At 48.1% G+C, this 16,445-nt stretch overlaps 1 pseudogene; it reads right to left on the bottom strand.

The window, feature by feature from the left end:
• Positions 1 to 12,869: 12,869 nt before the first annotated feature.
• On the bottom strand, positions 12,870 to 14,884 carry LOC137465825 (serine/threonine-protein kinase pim-1-like; annotated as a pseudogene).
• Positions 14,885 to 16,445: the final 1,561 nt, after the last annotated feature.

The following is a 16,445-nucleotide window of genomic DNA, read 5'->3' as shown; positions in this document are numbered from 1 at the left end:
CCAGGCTTTAGTGCTTTTAAACCACTGACCCCTTGAATTAAAGAGGGAGATTTCTCTTTTCACAGTTGTGACTCAACACAGGAAGGAATTCAGAGACATCTGAAAACAAAGCCAGGCAGAATTAAAAACAAAATCCTTTAATGACAGATTTAGCAAGTGATGGGCACAGCTGGAGCTTACAAATACAACTAAGCAAATGAGCATGCATTATACAACAACCTTACATAGACAGATCCTGTGAAGGGCAATTTCCTCACAAGGAATTGCAAAAACCTAACTGCTATGAATAAATCATCAGAAAAACTAGATATTGGCTGTTCAAAAGGAATCTGAGTCTTCGGATCCTTTACCAAACTAAATGGTAACCACCCCTAAAATGAGATATGTGACAACCAATTAAGAAACTAAAGCCTTCATTTTTAGTTATTGTCTATTTAAATCACAATACAAAATCAAAATTCCTGTGCCTAGAGAAGAATAAAACACTATTAAGGTAGTTTTCAAAACTTATATAATACCTTTCATACATTCAACTTAAAATATAACAGTAACTAGTACATACATCATTGAGTCATTGTAAAGAAAATGTGTGCCTACTATTTCTGCTGGGGAAACTGATGCTAAATGTACTCACTAGATATTCTAGGAGGAATTGAAGTGAAAAAAAGAAGTGGAATTAGATAGTAACAGCTAATTATCAGTGTCACTATCTTAAACATGACATGCTTCTTTCTACCCAGTCAAATGGGCTACATGACACAGCAGACTACTTTTAAGAAGCAAGCACAAGTTTGCCGATGAACTTTATAAAGTGCAACAAATATCTTGAAGATAATCAAGCATGAGGAGTTGACCACCTCCACACAGTACTGCAAAGCAAAACAACAATGACTACTGAAAATTCTATTTCCCTTATCTGCCTAGCTGGGGTATGTGACTTGCATTAATGGCACGGGGAATAATGTACTTGCACTCAGACCCTGGACTGACTGATGTCAAATGAAGTTCAACCATTCATATTAATGGGGATCAGCATTTGTCCGAGGGAATGGAAGCCTCTCGGACCTCAGGGTCATGAATTGACAAGCTATCGAACATTTTCTCTGTAGTGCTGACCATCCTCCATCCCCACTGAGCTCAGCTGTCTGGACTCTTAGTCCCGCTTCAGCTGCTTTGTGCTCCTCCTGAGGCACAGAAAGAGCTCATTACAGATTCTTTCTGTGTAATGTGCAATGAGGGCTGAGGTCTCACAACTCCCTTTCTAGGAAATGCAGAATAGTCACATTTCTCCGGACCCCAAGAAAAACAGAGACATACATGCAAACTGTGAGGTTTGTTATTCTGGAGATCTGTAATTGAATAAGCCAGATGGTGACAGAAGTGCCATTAATGCCAAAAAATAAAAACAAAACAAAACAAAAAAAAAAAAACAAAACCAAACCCAAACCACTGAAAATATATCCTCAAAAGAACAAAGATGACTAATAACTTGTACCAAGAAAATGACTGTTGAATTGCTATTGTCTCACACCACTAATACACTGGCAGGATGCAAAAAGCAGTTTTTCTTACAGATAGATTTTCTGGAAAAATACCTTCTCGCAGAACTTATTCTTGAATGGTTTCAGGATATCTATAAACTCATGGGTTGTAGTCAATCTAATGATCAGCAAGCAGTAACTTCAGACAGCTGATAAAAGTCTGTAGCTGATATTACCCATTAAAACATTAAAACATGCAAAAGAAACCACTGCAGCAGAGTTTTGGCCTTCTTAATATCAAGTAGATCAATTCTGGGAGTAAGGACAGTTATAATTTTCACCATCATCATTAATCCTAATAAAATTAAGAAGGGCAATAGTAACAATGATAACCGTAACTTTTTTCCTAAACTTTTTTGGCAACAAAAAGTCTGCCAGATGCAAATTTAAATTTTATGGATGATAAGAAAGTCAGCTGTTTCTAGTGACTTTTACAAGTTATAACCCAGCTCTGGTAGTCAGGACATGCAGAGTGAGTGAATTCAAAAAGCCCACTCAAGCCCTGGCATCTCTGTTTCTTTAGAGGCACCTCAACCACACTCTTGTTTTTCAGAGGAGTTTATGCAGGCATTAAAAACCATAAAGCAATAAAAAGAAAATAATTCAGCATGCAAGGCCAACCCCAATGAAGGATGAGACAAATGAAAAAAACAAGATTAAAGTAAGTGCATAAAAAATTTCAGTATCATGAGTCACTAAACTGACCCATGAACTATAACTTGACCATGTCTCCTTTAATTGTTCCACATAAGGATCTGCTTTCTGAAAAAGAAGAATATCTTTAGCAGACATAGTGCTACAGCCGTTTTTTCCTTTATCAATAGTATATGTGTACTGTAGTGCAAGTTACGGAACTTAAGTTCTACCACAGAAAGAAGCATGTAGGATGTAGGAGACAGACAGCTAGACCAGAAAAGGCCTTCTATATGTACCTGGTGAACTACCAGTAGAAGTCACCACAAAACAATGACGATCTATTCCTGACGGTAATATAAGGTGAAATATAAAAGCTAAAAAGGCAAGACTGCAAACTTAGGCAGTCGGTAACTGAGAAAGTATTCACATTTGATATTCTTTCAGCATTAAAGTGGTCTCTCATTTTTCTTTCCTTAGCAATATGGATTACAAAACATATTACTAATTTTCTACATTTAAGCAGTTCTGGGTTTTCTCCACCTTCAACATTAATTTCCTGTTCCAGAAAAATCCTCTCACACAACAACTTGTTACTTAAATAAGAATATAAAAATGTTTGTAATGGCAAAACTGAAGGCTCATCCAGTCTAGTAGTCTCTTTTCAACAGCAAGAAGAATAAATATAGAACATTTATATACGATATTTCCCTACCCTTAGTGCCCCCCCTCCTCTCCATCTATTTTCAGCTCAGGAGATTTCCTGAGCCTATTGTGGCCTGTCTATTTTGCAACCCCCAAGTAGATATCACTTTCAAGTACTTGTCCAGCATCCCTCTGAGCCCTTGTAAAATTCTTGCATCTGCAACACCATCTGGCAAACAAGTTTATATGTCTGCTACCCAGTGTGTGAAGAACCACTTCCAATACCAATAGTGCAATGTGATAATGTATTAATTTCCCCTCATACACCACCACCTTCATAACATTAGCCAGAAAGTAGCTCCCATTGGGCAATAAAAAAAGGAAAATTCGGATTTAGTTTGATGCTCATCCAACTGTTTCAACATTAGCTGCATGACACATGCTACCTCATTATTTATTTTGTATAATTGTCTCACAGAGTGAGTGGGAAATTAAGTGAAAATTGGTCAAGAGAAAGTTAAGAAGGTGATAGTAGTCATCAGTTCTAATGAGTGTTTGCTGCCAAAGAGAAATATCTTGCTATGGCCACTGCACAAGATGAGATATTTCACAACTAAATCTTTGGTGAGAATCCAGGATCAGCTTTGAACAAACTAAGTTCAATTCAACAGAGTAAGCATTTGCCAAGGCTGGCAAACATGAGGCAAAATCAGAGCTGAGATCAGTGAAAGACAAACCCTTCAGTTTCACAGCCATCAGTGGCTCAGGATTGGTAGCAGAAGGGTTCCCACACATGAACTGGTGAGTACCTGCAGGCAGGTAGGATGGAAAAGGCATCCCAGCACCCAGCAGCTGGGGAGATCTGTCACATCTCTCCTTGACAAGGCCCTTTGCCTCTCTCACGCTGCAGTAAAATTCACTTTTAGTTTACTGAAATGACCAGGATTTCTCATATTCACAACTTTTACTCTAATAAAGGCAGCATGGAGGTGAAGCGTTTTACTTTTGCACCAGTTGATAATGTATCTTTAAAATCTGCTTTCAAAATTACTGAATAATTTAAGAAATGTGCTTTAAGATTTATGTTATAAACTGACTATGAGGAAGTAAGAGTTATAAGCTCTATTAATCTTCAGGTTTCAAGGTGTGACTGATGTAAGAAACATCATCCTGCAATACAGAACATTAAAATTGTGAAGATTTATGCCTTCCGTTGAAACATCTGGTCTTACCCACCCTTGGTGCCAGAATGGCAGACTGGATGAGCTGCTTGTTTATTCCAGCCAGGCATTTCCCTGACTCCTGGACTTTATGTTAAGACATGATGAACATCTTACTCCCACTGGAGAATTTTTACTCTCATGAAGTCAATAGGTCAGAATTTTTGAAATTTACAGCTCGTGAAAGGGATTCCTCCTTTGAGTTTGTTAGATTCTAGTGCATCAGTAGACAAATATAAATACTTAAAACAATTGTACTTTATGTACTCCATACTTGTGCTTCATACAGGCATAGGCATTAATTTAAAGGCCTGTCAGAATACAGCTTCATTAGCAACAGAGTGAATCATGAGGGGTAGGAAATATCCAAAAGGATTACATCTCACAGAACTACAACAGTAAGCCCTATCAAAAAGTTCCTTTTGTTTTACAACCACAATAAACTTTTCAATTCAGTATTATAAACTGTAATTGTTCTGGAGGATCAAATTAGTTGTATTTACTTACTTAGAATTCAGAATAATTTCATTCTTTTTACTACATCTATCAAAAGTCAAATTTTGAGTTAGCAGTGGATCACGATAATGTAAAGGCATTTCTGTTACTGCCTAATGAGTTTCAGAATTGTTTCAAAAAATACACACATTCAAAAGTTCCATGACTTCATCAAAAACTCACATTGAAGCAATGATGAAAAGCATTGGATTTTCCGAAAAAAAGTCTCCACTAGGTTTTAAAACAGAAAAGTTATACTGCCTTTTTCAATTACAGCTACTTTTAAGATTTTCCAGAGGTAGCTACAGTTTGGCTTTGACCCTACTATTGCAAAGTGCCAGAAATACCAAATTATAGCAGGGAAAATGTTGTGTCTGCACACATGTATGTGTTTGTCTACAGTCTGCATGAGCAACTGAAAAACATCCAACATACACACACAGCAAATCGCGTAATTAAAACTTACTGTTATGCAGAAGAAAATAATCATTTAAGTAGAAAATAATGGAAGGACAGCAGAGATTTCTCAGTACTAAACCATAATGCTTCATTTAATGAGTAATCCCTGGAGCATATGGATGTTTACCTCGCTCTGGGCAAGCTCAAGTGCACAGACAGACAATTACAATGCTTCAGCTGATGTATGATACCCTGTTAGGCTGCTGTAATGCAGTGACATTCTTTCATGGCCTTACAGAGTGCATTTCTGTATTTGCTTCCATGCCAATACAACCTTTGTCTTTGCAAGATTAAATGGCTGCATGTTCAAAGTTAGAATGCCTGAATCTGAATACACAAAGCCCTGGAAACTTAAAAACTGGAAACTCTGTCTGCAATCTCTCTGACTTTGGCAGGTACATTGTCTGCATCCACTCTGCCTTCAGAAAAATAAAATATTAGTAAATTTTTTAAAAAGGACAAGATTTTGCAATAGGAAAATCACAATACAATTTGGTTGCATTGCATCTTACATGAATAATTGCTGGACAGCAGACTTATTTACATGATCCATTGAATACAATTTTTAAAAAATTAATATGTAGATACAGGCTGGAGATTAAGAGTAAATGCTGGCCAATGGCTTCAGAAAGACTCCAGGTTTTGCCTTGGGAGAATGGCAAAAGGAGAAAATATATTGCTAAAGCCTCTCTTCCCACCTCTTTTATACTGCTGCCTCTTGTCAGAATGTAGGGTGCAAAGTTCTGAGACTGGTATTTGGCAAAAGCACAGCTTAAATTATTAAAAAAAAAAAAAAAAAAAAAAAGAGGGAAAAGAAAATCTAATGAAACTGCTTTGGTCAATCACACACAGCTATTGAACACCTCCTTAATGTTGTTAGTCTTCACTTCTTCATGAATTTTGTGAAAGCTGAAGGCAGTACTTCAAACTATTAATCTTCTATGCTTTTAGACTCTATATACAAATCTTATTTTTCTAGTCCATATTACCGGACAAGGAAAGTTAAAATACAGAGATTATAAACTCTACTGCTTGGTCATATGGGGAACTCTAGAACCTCAGAAATGCCCACACTTCTGTATTTCTTTCTATGTTTTTGATCCAAAATTCTGGCTATCAATGTGAAAGGAATTTTAAAGTTCTTCTATTAATAACAATCTAAAGATAGAAAAGATTCACGATTCACAAAAAAGTAACCCATGCACACTCAGATACACACACAGTATAGATGGCTGTGCTTTGTTCCACAAGAAACTCTTGTGATTCACAGCACCTGAGTATGAGTTTCCAGGTTTCCATGAACTTACTTCTTAAATATTAAAAACATAACGCATTTAAGAAGATTTCTTCCTTTTTTTTTATTTTTTTTTTTTAATGAAGCCAAATGTAGCAATCAATGGTCATCTATGTTCTGGTTGGTATATTTCACACAAGAGACCCTTGATAATAAACCATGGCTGAAATATCAAAATTCCTTCAAATACTTACCTCTGTTAATGGTAACTACAGCTGCACTCAAAATCTGCTGCCCTTGATATCACTTACATTCCCACAGGAATATAAATCTCCATGTTTCAAAAAAGGTATTCATCTCAGGGCTCTGGAGAAACACACAGCTTGTTTGTTTGATGCTGCCTGATAGTATTATTGGGTTAACATGATGAAATAGACTCTTTTTTTTCCATGAAGCTTATCTAGTCTCACATTATTAATCTGAAAACAGGCCAAAAGAAAAAACAGGAAGAGAGATACAACAAATTCAGAGCTCAAATATGGTCATTTGGGCCACTGCAGATCTTCAATAGAAGCAATTTAGTCCAAGACATGGGAATACAGAAAAAGAAACACTATGAAGAGAGACTACTGAAGGCTGTTTCCTATCTGTTAGAAATCAAAGAGGATCAGAGCAAAAATGAAATTGTCTTGTAGCTGAGGTAATAATGTACCTAATGATCTTGAAATGAAATGTTTAAAAAGCTGCATTTCTACCTTTCATTTTAAAAGATGTGCATTTTAATCCCATGAGTAATCCAACAATGATAATTGCAAAACTGTAACATATAATTAAATTCAAACCCAAGATCTATTCCACCCTTGAATCGAAATTATTCCTTTCATCATAGTAAAGGCCTCTTGTTTTTAAAACCTAGTGTCTATATTTATTTCATTTAATTCATAAGCCCCTAGTTATTACTGTAATTTTACTCATACGCCGGTTATCTAATGTGTAATGCTATAGCTGTTTGAAGTGTATTTTCCAAAACCAGAACAGAACTAAGACCCAGAGACACATCACTACCTCTTGCAGAAATGTCACTCATGCTATGAATAAAGCATAAGCTGAGAAAAACATCATTACCCACCAAACAAATAGCATTTACTCAACCAAACCCATGTGTCTGGAGCTGCGCTCCCGAGCTAATTGGAGGCAGATTCTTGTGCCATGCCACAGGACGCAACAGCTGAGAAATCTCTCGAGCTGGTCATGGAGAGCTCAGCACGCTGTGCAAGGGGAATTGCCAAACTCTGGGACAGGAGGCAGGGCCAGAAATCCCAGAAAGCAGGGTGTGGATATTCTCAGTTCAGTCAGAGAGAAAAAGAGAAGGTTTTCTAACCAGGCGAGAGCCTGGGAGACAGTTGGGAAAGAATGTAAATAATTCTCTAATCTATCTTGTTGTTCACATTGTTTATAGATAGGTTCTGCCACCGTGCGTCATTCACTGCACACCAGTGGTGTGAGATGTTTTTACTCTAAGACCAATGAAATCAGTCCACACGATGTTCTCTATAAATGGAGCGGTGCATTTGAAATAGATCGGAGTTCATTCTCTTTGCCTTTGATTTGGAGTCATTTTCGTTCCCGTCCTGCTCTACAGTGACAAGTGAGCAGATGCAAAGATAACCTTTGGTTGGAAGGTTCATCCAGAGGCCACCTTTGGCTCAGGGCCTCACACAGGGCTGTTGTCCAGGCCTTGGCACTTCAGGGACGTGGTTTAGTGCTGGGCTCGACACTGCTGGGTGACCGGCTGGACTGGATGAGCTCAGAGGTCTTTTCCAACAGAAAGGATTCTGTGATTCCATGATTCCATCTGCTGCATTCAGCCAGGTCCATGTTAGCAGCATTCATTTGCTCACAAAGTCTCCTCAGGCCCAGCTCTTGAGGCCTGAGGCTTCAGCTCCTTCAGCTCCTGGCGCTCAGCTGCTCGTGCTGAACGAGACACTCGGAGAGAAGAGCACAGTCCATCCAATTCGTTCTGGGACACGGAGAGGGGAGGCTGTGCAAACAGGAGCAGTGTTTGGTGTGGCCTCCTCTCTGCCCTACACGCCTTTCAGCGCTTTGAAGCAGCCAAGAGCTTTCTCCAAGAGTGCAATGGAGCAGCTGTTCCTGCTGCCGGGTCTGGCTCTCTCCAGTCTCTGACCTTGCCTGCTTTTGTCCCTCTTGCTGTGCCCTCTGCTCCCCCAGGGCTCGGTGGCTGCTGCCCAGGACTGTGGGACTGGCACAGATCCCGTGGTGGAGACCCTCCTTTCTGTGCCCTTGGAGCTGCCTGGGCACAGCAGCCTTTTCCATCTGGAAGCTCCCCATGGACAGGGAGTCCCCAGCCCCGCTCCTTGCACAAGCTCCAGGAGCCCAGGGCTGCCATCTCAAGTCCCTGCTGGCCCTGGGGGCTCCCAGGTGGGCACAAGTGGGGCAGCACAGCCAGCAGGGAGCCTGTGAGTCTCTTCCAGCCCTGTCTGCTCATAGTTTGGGCCTTGGAGCCTCAGGTGGCCAAAGGCAGCTGCTGCTGGTCCCTGTGTGTGCCCGTGTTCAGCGGTGCTGCTCCATCAGTCTGTGCCCAGCCACGGGGAAAAGCCTCAGCCCTGCAGGGCCAGGAGCTGCCGGGCTCTGCCTGAGCAGCTCAGCCAGAGGGAAGGGAGCTGCTCCCCACGGGAACCAGGAGCAAAGGGCTGGAGCACCTCGCTCTGGGGCAGAGCCCAACTTCTGTGAGGGAGTAACAGAGTTATTCACGTGCACTGGTGTGTCAGCACTGCAGGTGCTGTGCCTGCAAACACATTCGGGATGTGCAAAAGAATTCTGCAACTCTTGGCTGGATCAGGATGTCAGCAGTGCTGAACTCCAGCTTAGTCCAAAGCAAACACTTGACACCTCTTCTCATATCTGCTAGATTTTTTACCGCAGGGTATCCAGAGAAAATTAAACAGAGGAGTAAATATTTTCATTGTTTATCAGAAATGTATCTTATTTTGCTGTAAATCTTATTTTTGCTGAAAAATCTGATTTTTGCTGAAAAATCTTACCTATTTTACATGATGTGTTATCTACTTAAAAAGAAATAGAAAAAAAATTTAAAAATGAGAAAAATATGAAAGAGAAAACAAAAAGAAACAAATGTGTAATGAAATCTTCTGTAACTTTGGATTTAAGAGGTAACTGATCTTTTTAAAAGGAGAACTCATTTACTTTGTGCCTGTTCTGATGGCCTGGATCCATCTTACTGACTGACCCCAGCATTCTTTTTTTAAAGACATTGGGTTTTGTTTCCAATATTAAGATTTATTTTTTTTAATTGGTGTTGAAGCAATAGGAGGATGAGAGATGGATTGTGCACAACTGTGTCTTGAGAACAAAAACATTGCAGTTTGAAACTTGGACCTAAAGTAATTAAAATGAAACTTACAAATCCCAGTGCATTGTGTGACAGCAGCTTTTCCTATAGGATGTGCAGCATCACAAAGACTTCATCAGTGGGGTTGGGAGTGCTTGGAGCTTTGTCCTGTGCCACTCTGGGATGCCATGAACCAGGACTTCACCTGCCACCAGCCCAGGTCACCCTCTGCCACCGCAGCTCCTTGGACCTTGTGTCCCCAAAGCAGACACAAAGTGTTTCTGCTGCTCCCCCTTTGCACAAACCCACAGAGAGCTGGGATTTTTCCAAGTCTCGTCTCTCCATTGGGCCATATTCCCAAAGAACCAGCAGCACATCCTGATGAATACGGCAAGTTACGTGGATGGTTGTCAGCTCCACTTCCTGCCTAGAAATCCTGAAACTGCTTCTAAATGCTGCTCCTTCAGCTCCTGGACACCTTCTCACACAGAGCTGGGAAAAAAAATCCCCTGGCCACCAGATAAAAGGTGAGTTATGCCAAAGTTAGAGTACTGTGGGAAATCTCTGTCCCTCCCTGTCCTTTTAATGTATCTGTACATGGGGGTGTGCCTGGATGTCTTGTCTTGTGCACAAAGGAAGGAGCGTGCAAGCAACGGGACTGACACTTTCAGTGTCCATGCTATTCCATACCCATGGGTACAGAGACATTATGGAAACCCTGGCACAGACAGGGCCTTCTGTCCATGGGTAGAGACATCCTAGAGCCCCTGGCACACACAGAGCCTTCTGTCCATGGATACAGAGACATCCAAGAGCCCCTGGCACACACAGAGCCTTCTGTCCATGGATACAGAGACATCCAAGAGCCCCTGGCACACACAGGCCTGGCAGCACAGGCTGCTTTCCCCACAGGCTGCAGGAGATGAGAACACAACATTTGCCAACACTGACTGAAAGCCACAGCTCCGGGTGCTCCCCGTGAACCCCAGCTCTGGGACCACTGTCTGCCCCAAGCTTCAGGGGCTGCAGTGGGAGCCCGGCTGGGCTCTGCCCTGGGGCCATCCTGCAGGGACAGCTGCAAACAGGGAGCATTCCCTTGCCACAAAGAGCCAAGCCATGGCTGCAGGGCAGCTGCTCCAGCCCGGAGTGCACTGCTGAGTGCTGTGCTCTGGGGCTGGGGCTCCCCGCACAGGGGACTGGACTGGTGTGCCACAGGCGACAGAGAAGCTGCAGCTTCAGCATAACTGAGGTGGGTGCGTGGGCTGGGAAGAGTGGGGAGGCTCAAGGGGATTCACAGAGCTCATCCTGCTGCAAGGACGAGGAAAAGGGAGTGGGAACTCAGCAGTGAGGACAGCTGAGGGCTGGAAAGCAGCTCTGAATGACACTAAAATCCCACTGGACCTCTGAGACATTGCTGCTCCTCAGCCAGTGACAGGATGAGTCCCTAAGCCTGGGGCTCGGCCTTCCTCGTGGTGAGGGGCACCAAGGAAGGCAACAGTGTGATGGAGACTGCCATGGGCTGGGAACTCACTGGGGGACAAGAGGGAGCAGTTGGGAAGTAAAAGGCAGGTGGGGGAGAGAACAGTTCAGAGAAGGGCTGAGCTACAGCTTGAGCAAGCTGCAAAATGTCATTTGGGGTCATCCCAGATTGATTTCATTTCAGAAGCTATTGAACAAGTTTAATTTTTGGGTGGTGGCATGTTTGCCCTTGGAGGTGTACACTCTGCAAACATGAGCTGTGTTGCTGAAATGCTCAAGCAGGTCTGTGCTGCAGGTCACCCCATTTCTTCTTTGGCTGATTGCGGCCCGGTGCTGAGCTCCAGCAGAGCCCTGGCAGAGCCCAGAGCAGCCTCAGCACCCGCAGAGCCCGGCTGCAATGAGAGAAACCAGAAAGTGCCCGTCAGCTGAAGGCTCCTGGCCCCTTGTCCCAGCCGCCCGCAGTGCCCAGGCCATGCTGGCCGTGCCCAGAGCTGTGCCCAGAGCTGCCCATCCCTGCTGCCTGTGGAAGCAGAGCAGGAGGGCAGGACATGTGCCCAGCCTGCAGCCGGCCACGGCACATCCAGCCCTCAGCAGCTGCCCAGAGCAGGATGCTCCTGTGCTCGCTGCCATCTCCCCAAAGCTCTGATCCCACCATGCCAAGCAGACAGGACCCACCTCACGCCATCCCCCGCTGGAAGAAAAGCTGGTCCCAAACGATGTCCTCATCCTTCTCCCAGGGCACGGCCAATCCACGCCACAGCTGCTCCCAAGCATTTCCCCATCCAGACTGGACCCCACCTGGAACGCTTCCTCTAGAAAAACACACAACAAATTATTGAAAATAGCTTACAGACAAAAAGGGGAACAAGAAAAAAGGTCAAAAATCTTATCTCTGTCAGGGGTTAAGGAAGGCCCAACCCCTGCATGCCCGGGAAAAACCCACCCACAGGTGAGGGAAGCCCAGGCTGTCTCCCTTCCCCCTGCACTGCCCTCCAAAAAAACGGTGATCCCAAAGCAAACAGGGGCAGTGGAGCAGCCCAAGCCCTTCCTTGCCTGAAAAGCAAAGCAGCCCCTGCACAGGTTCTGGAGTCCCACCTCTGCTCCCACCATGGGGGTGTCTTTGTGTCGGGCTGGCTGCCCCAGCCCCAGCCCGGGGCACGGTGGGTGCTGGGGCTGTTGGCAGGGCCAGGAGCCCACTCCCATTTCATCAGCACCCCAGCCCATCCCCCTAGCCCTGCCAAAAGCAGCCTGGCAGCCGACTGAAGGATCAGCTGCATCCTCCCCAGCAAAGGGGGAAGCTTTGGTTCCCGGCCAGGCTGTGCAATGCCCAAATCTGGGAGCATCCCCCTGTGTTTGGACTCACCTGCAAATTCCCTGTGGAGCCTGGCTTTGGAGAAGGCGCCAGAATCAAAGTCCATCATCTTCAGCTGCCGGTGACCAGGTGGAGGAAGAGGTTGTCATTTTTGATGTCGTCCTCACTGTCCCCAGCAGCAGCAGCCCCACCTGGTACAGCTTCTCCAGGGCCGCCTCCTCCTTCCCTGAGGTGAGCCCAGGCTGTCAAGGTTCTGCCCAGGGCCCCAGCTGTCAGGGAACCAGGACAAGCAAAACCAGCTCAGATGGTGGCCACCAGTGCTGGGCAGAGCAGCTCAGCTCCAGCACAAGGGCTGCGTGTTCCCATCTGATGACCCCTGGGCAGTGACACAGGCAGGACAAAACCAGTCTGGTTGGCTTTGCCACTGATTGCCAGGACAAGTGTGGAGCTGTTACCTGCCAGGCCCCTGGATCCAACTGTGCACGTTGATCTCTCCCATCTTCTAGGGCAGAAGACCACCCTGCACCCATGGATCACGGAAAAGCTCTTCTAAGGATGGCCTGTCCAAGGGCTGCATGGACAAACACCTCTTAATGAGATCCTGGCACTCTGGGGAAACAAACCAGAAATCACCAGTCAGTTGGAGAAGTTGCCCCCCTGTTCCCATGCCCAGGCCATGCTGGGTGTGCCCAGAGCTGGGCCTAAACTTCCCCATGGATTCTGTGTTTGGAGGAGAGCAGGAGAGCAGGACATGTGCCACCTCCTCAGCAGCTGCCAGAGCAGGATGCTCATGAGCTGCTGCTGTCTCCCAGCACTGGTATTGCCCCCATGGCCAGAGATGAGGACCCACCTTGAGAGAGCCGTCGTGGGAACAAGATCCGCCCCCAGATGATCTCCTGGCCCCTCCTGAACGGGTGCTTCCCCATGACCAGGTGGTACAGCAGGAGGCCCAGGGACCAGATCGTCGCTGCCTCGCCGTGGTAGCGTTGGTGCTGGATCCACTCTGGTGGGCTGTAGGACAGGGTTCCTGTGGAACACAGACAGAGTTCATCAGGGGGACGCTGCTGCTCCCAGAGCCTGGCCTCAGCACCCCATGGCATGTGGGGGCTGCCCCAGTGGCACACAGGGTGACTGCTGCCCTCTCACCAGCACCTGGGACTTGTGTACAGACTTGGGGCTGGAAAAGAAGCCACTGGTGTTGGAAGAGGGCAGCAGAAATCCTGGGAAGGCCCAACCATGACACACAAAAGCAAAACTCATCCAGTGGTGGAGAAAGCCCGCTCTACTCCCCGCCTGCACGGCCCCCCAAAAATGTTAACCAGTCAATGCAAACAATGGGAGCAGAGCAGTCCAAGCCCTTCTCGCCTGCACACCAAACCATCCAGGGCACAGGGTCAGACCCCCCTCTCTGCTACCCCCACTGGGGTTTTTGTCAGGCTGGCTGCCCCAGCTCCAGCCTTAGCCCAGGCCACAGTGGGTGCTGAAGGCTGTCGGCAGGGCTGGAGCTGGCCCCCCTCACACCCCCACCCAAATCAGCTTGGCTCCAGCATTAATCCCATCCTGGCTGCAATAGGGGGAGCCCTGGGGCTGCACCCCGGCTGGGCCATGAGATGCCCAGGAGCATCCCCCGGCAGAGCTCACCTGCAAACTGGGTGTAGGCTGTGTCTTGGAGGAAGGCGCCACAGCCAAAGTCAATCAGTTTCAGCTGCCCGGTGGCCAGGTCGAGCAGGATGTTCTCAGGCTTGATGTCCCTGTGCAGGACCCCGCAGCTGGTGCAGTGCCGCACAGCCTCCAGCACCTGGCGGAACAGCCCCCGCGCCTCCTCCTCTGGCAGGAACCTCCGCTCCGCCAGGAAACCCGACAGCTCCTGGCACCGCTCCGGACGCTCCAGCACCAGCACGACGCTGTCAGGGAGCTCAAGCCACTCCAGGAGCTGAATGACACCAGTGCAGCCAGAGGACACCTTGTCCAGCAGCACGACCTCCAGGGGTGCGCTGGTGCCGTCGGGCTGCGGGAGGAACGCGATGCCGTCAGTGGGGCTGAGGCCGTGCCAGGGCTGGGGAACCCCTCAGCCAGCCCGGGATGCTCTGCATGCCCCGCTCAGCCCATGCCCGCTCTCCCTGCAGGGCTCCCGGCGGCTCCCACCCTGCCGGGCCCCGGCTCCTCGCCACCCGGCACGGCCCGGCTTCGGCCGCTGGCCCCGCTCACTCACCAGCTCGCCCCAGTGCCGGACGCGGTTCCGTGGCACCCTTTTGATGGCCACCTGCAAGCAAGGGAGAGCAGTGGGTTGAGCGCACCACCCGCCCCGCCGAGCCCCATCCTCCTCCTCCTCCGCCCCCTCCACCTCCTCCTCCGCCCCCTTCTCCTGCGCCCACCGCCGGCCCCGCCGCTCACCGGGGCGCCGTCCGAGAGCCGCGTGGCCGCAAAGACGCTGCCGAAGCCGCCGCTGCCCAGCAGCGAACCCAGCCGGTACCGCTCCTGCAGGGCCTCCTCCTGCGCCTTCCCTGCGGGCGGGACGGGGCTGTCAGCGCTCGGCCCGGGGCCAGGAGCGGCCCCCGAGCGCCCCCCGAGCGCCCCGGGCCGGCCCTCCCCAGGCGTTCTGTCCCTGGAACGGGAGAGCGGCGGAGCTCGGGCCGGGGAAGCCGCAGCGGGGGCGGCGGGAGCGGCCGCGCCGCGTGTGTCCTCCGCGGGGCCCGGGAGGAGCCGGGGCCGGGGCCGGGACTGGAGCCCACGTCGGGGCCGGGGCCGGGCTCGGGCCAGGCGGAGCCAGAGGGCGGCGGTGCCGCCCGAGCTCCTGGCACTGATGCCTGCCCAGCAGCGCCATCGCCAGCACGACCAGAGCCGGGCGGAGGCGAGACCCCGGCGGGACGGCCGGGGACGGGGACGGGGACGGGGCCGGGGACGGGAACCGGGGCGGGGACGGGGCCGCCCCGCCCGGGGCTGGGGGCGGGCTGGGGACATGGCCCGGCAAGGGGAGAGGGGGACTGGGAGAGGAGGGGACACCGGGAAAGGGAGAGCGGGAGAGGGTGCGGGACAGCGGGCGAGGGAGTCCTCAAAGTGACTGGTTTTGCTGCTTTCGCTGCTGCTTTTGCTGCTGCTGCTGCTGCTGCGACTGCCGCCGCCGCTGCTGCCGCTGCAACTGAAGCTCCGGGGCCGTTTGTCCCCGTGTCCGTTTTTCCGTTGCCTGCTCGCCCCCGCGCCCAGCCCCCCGCTCCCCGGGGGCAGCCCCTGAGCCTGTCCAAACACGGGAACTTTGCCCTGGTCAGCCCAGACCCAGAGTCTGGACTCCTACACAGGGGAACAGGAATCCCCTCGGTCGCTGCCATGCATTGTCCCCGCTGAGGATCAAACCCTATCGGGGCACATTCCCTGAATGCAGAATTTGTACCGGACCCAGGCACTGCATTTACATCTCCAGCAATGGTTAAAAAAAAAAAAAAAAACCCACAAAAAAACCCAAAAAAACAAACGGGGAAGGCAAACTGTGTGTAGCTCATGGTATTTTAGAGTGTCTAAAATTCGCCAAGTCATGGATCTTAGAGATGAGATCTATTTGGATTAAGGGGATGGAGCAGTAGTGCAAGATGGAAAAGAGGAACATAAAAATAAACAGAGAAAAACATCTTCAGTTGTTTCTTTCCATTTTCATTTCATTTCTTAAAAGCTGTTTCAGTTTTCCCAGAATCTTCTCCACACTCCTGTTTGCTCTTTCCAGGAACCTTTCCTGGAGAACGAGGTGCAGCTTCTGTCACAAGATGTGGCACCAACTGCAGCTTCTCTAGGCTTTCCACACCTTGTGTGCAGCTCAACTCTTGCAGCACAGCAGGACAAATGTTTGAAGAACTTGACAGCTTGTTTTTTCTTTTCCTTGTGGGCTGGGCAGTTGTGCCATTGGTAAGGTTTTCATTGTTACTGTTCTGCCCTAAGAAACCATGACGGGCTACCAGGAATTGTCAGGGAATGCAAGCCTGACTGAATGCAGAGAAAGAATCTGCAGAGCCTGCATCCAGAAATGGAGAGCTGTGTGATAATCATTGCAACATCGCCATGGGCATCT

The sequence above is a fragment of the Anomalospiza imberbis genome, unplaced genomic scaffold (genome assembly GCF_031753505.1).
Source record: "Anomalospiza imberbis isolate Cuckoo-Finch-1a 21T00152 unplaced genomic scaffold, ASM3175350v1 scaffold_113, whole genome shotgun sequence".
Taxonomy (NCBI): domain Eukaryota; kingdom Metazoa; phylum Chordata; class Aves; order Passeriformes; family Viduidae; genus Anomalospiza; species Anomalospiza imberbis.
This window is presented reverse-complemented; position numbering and strand designations above follow the sequence as displayed.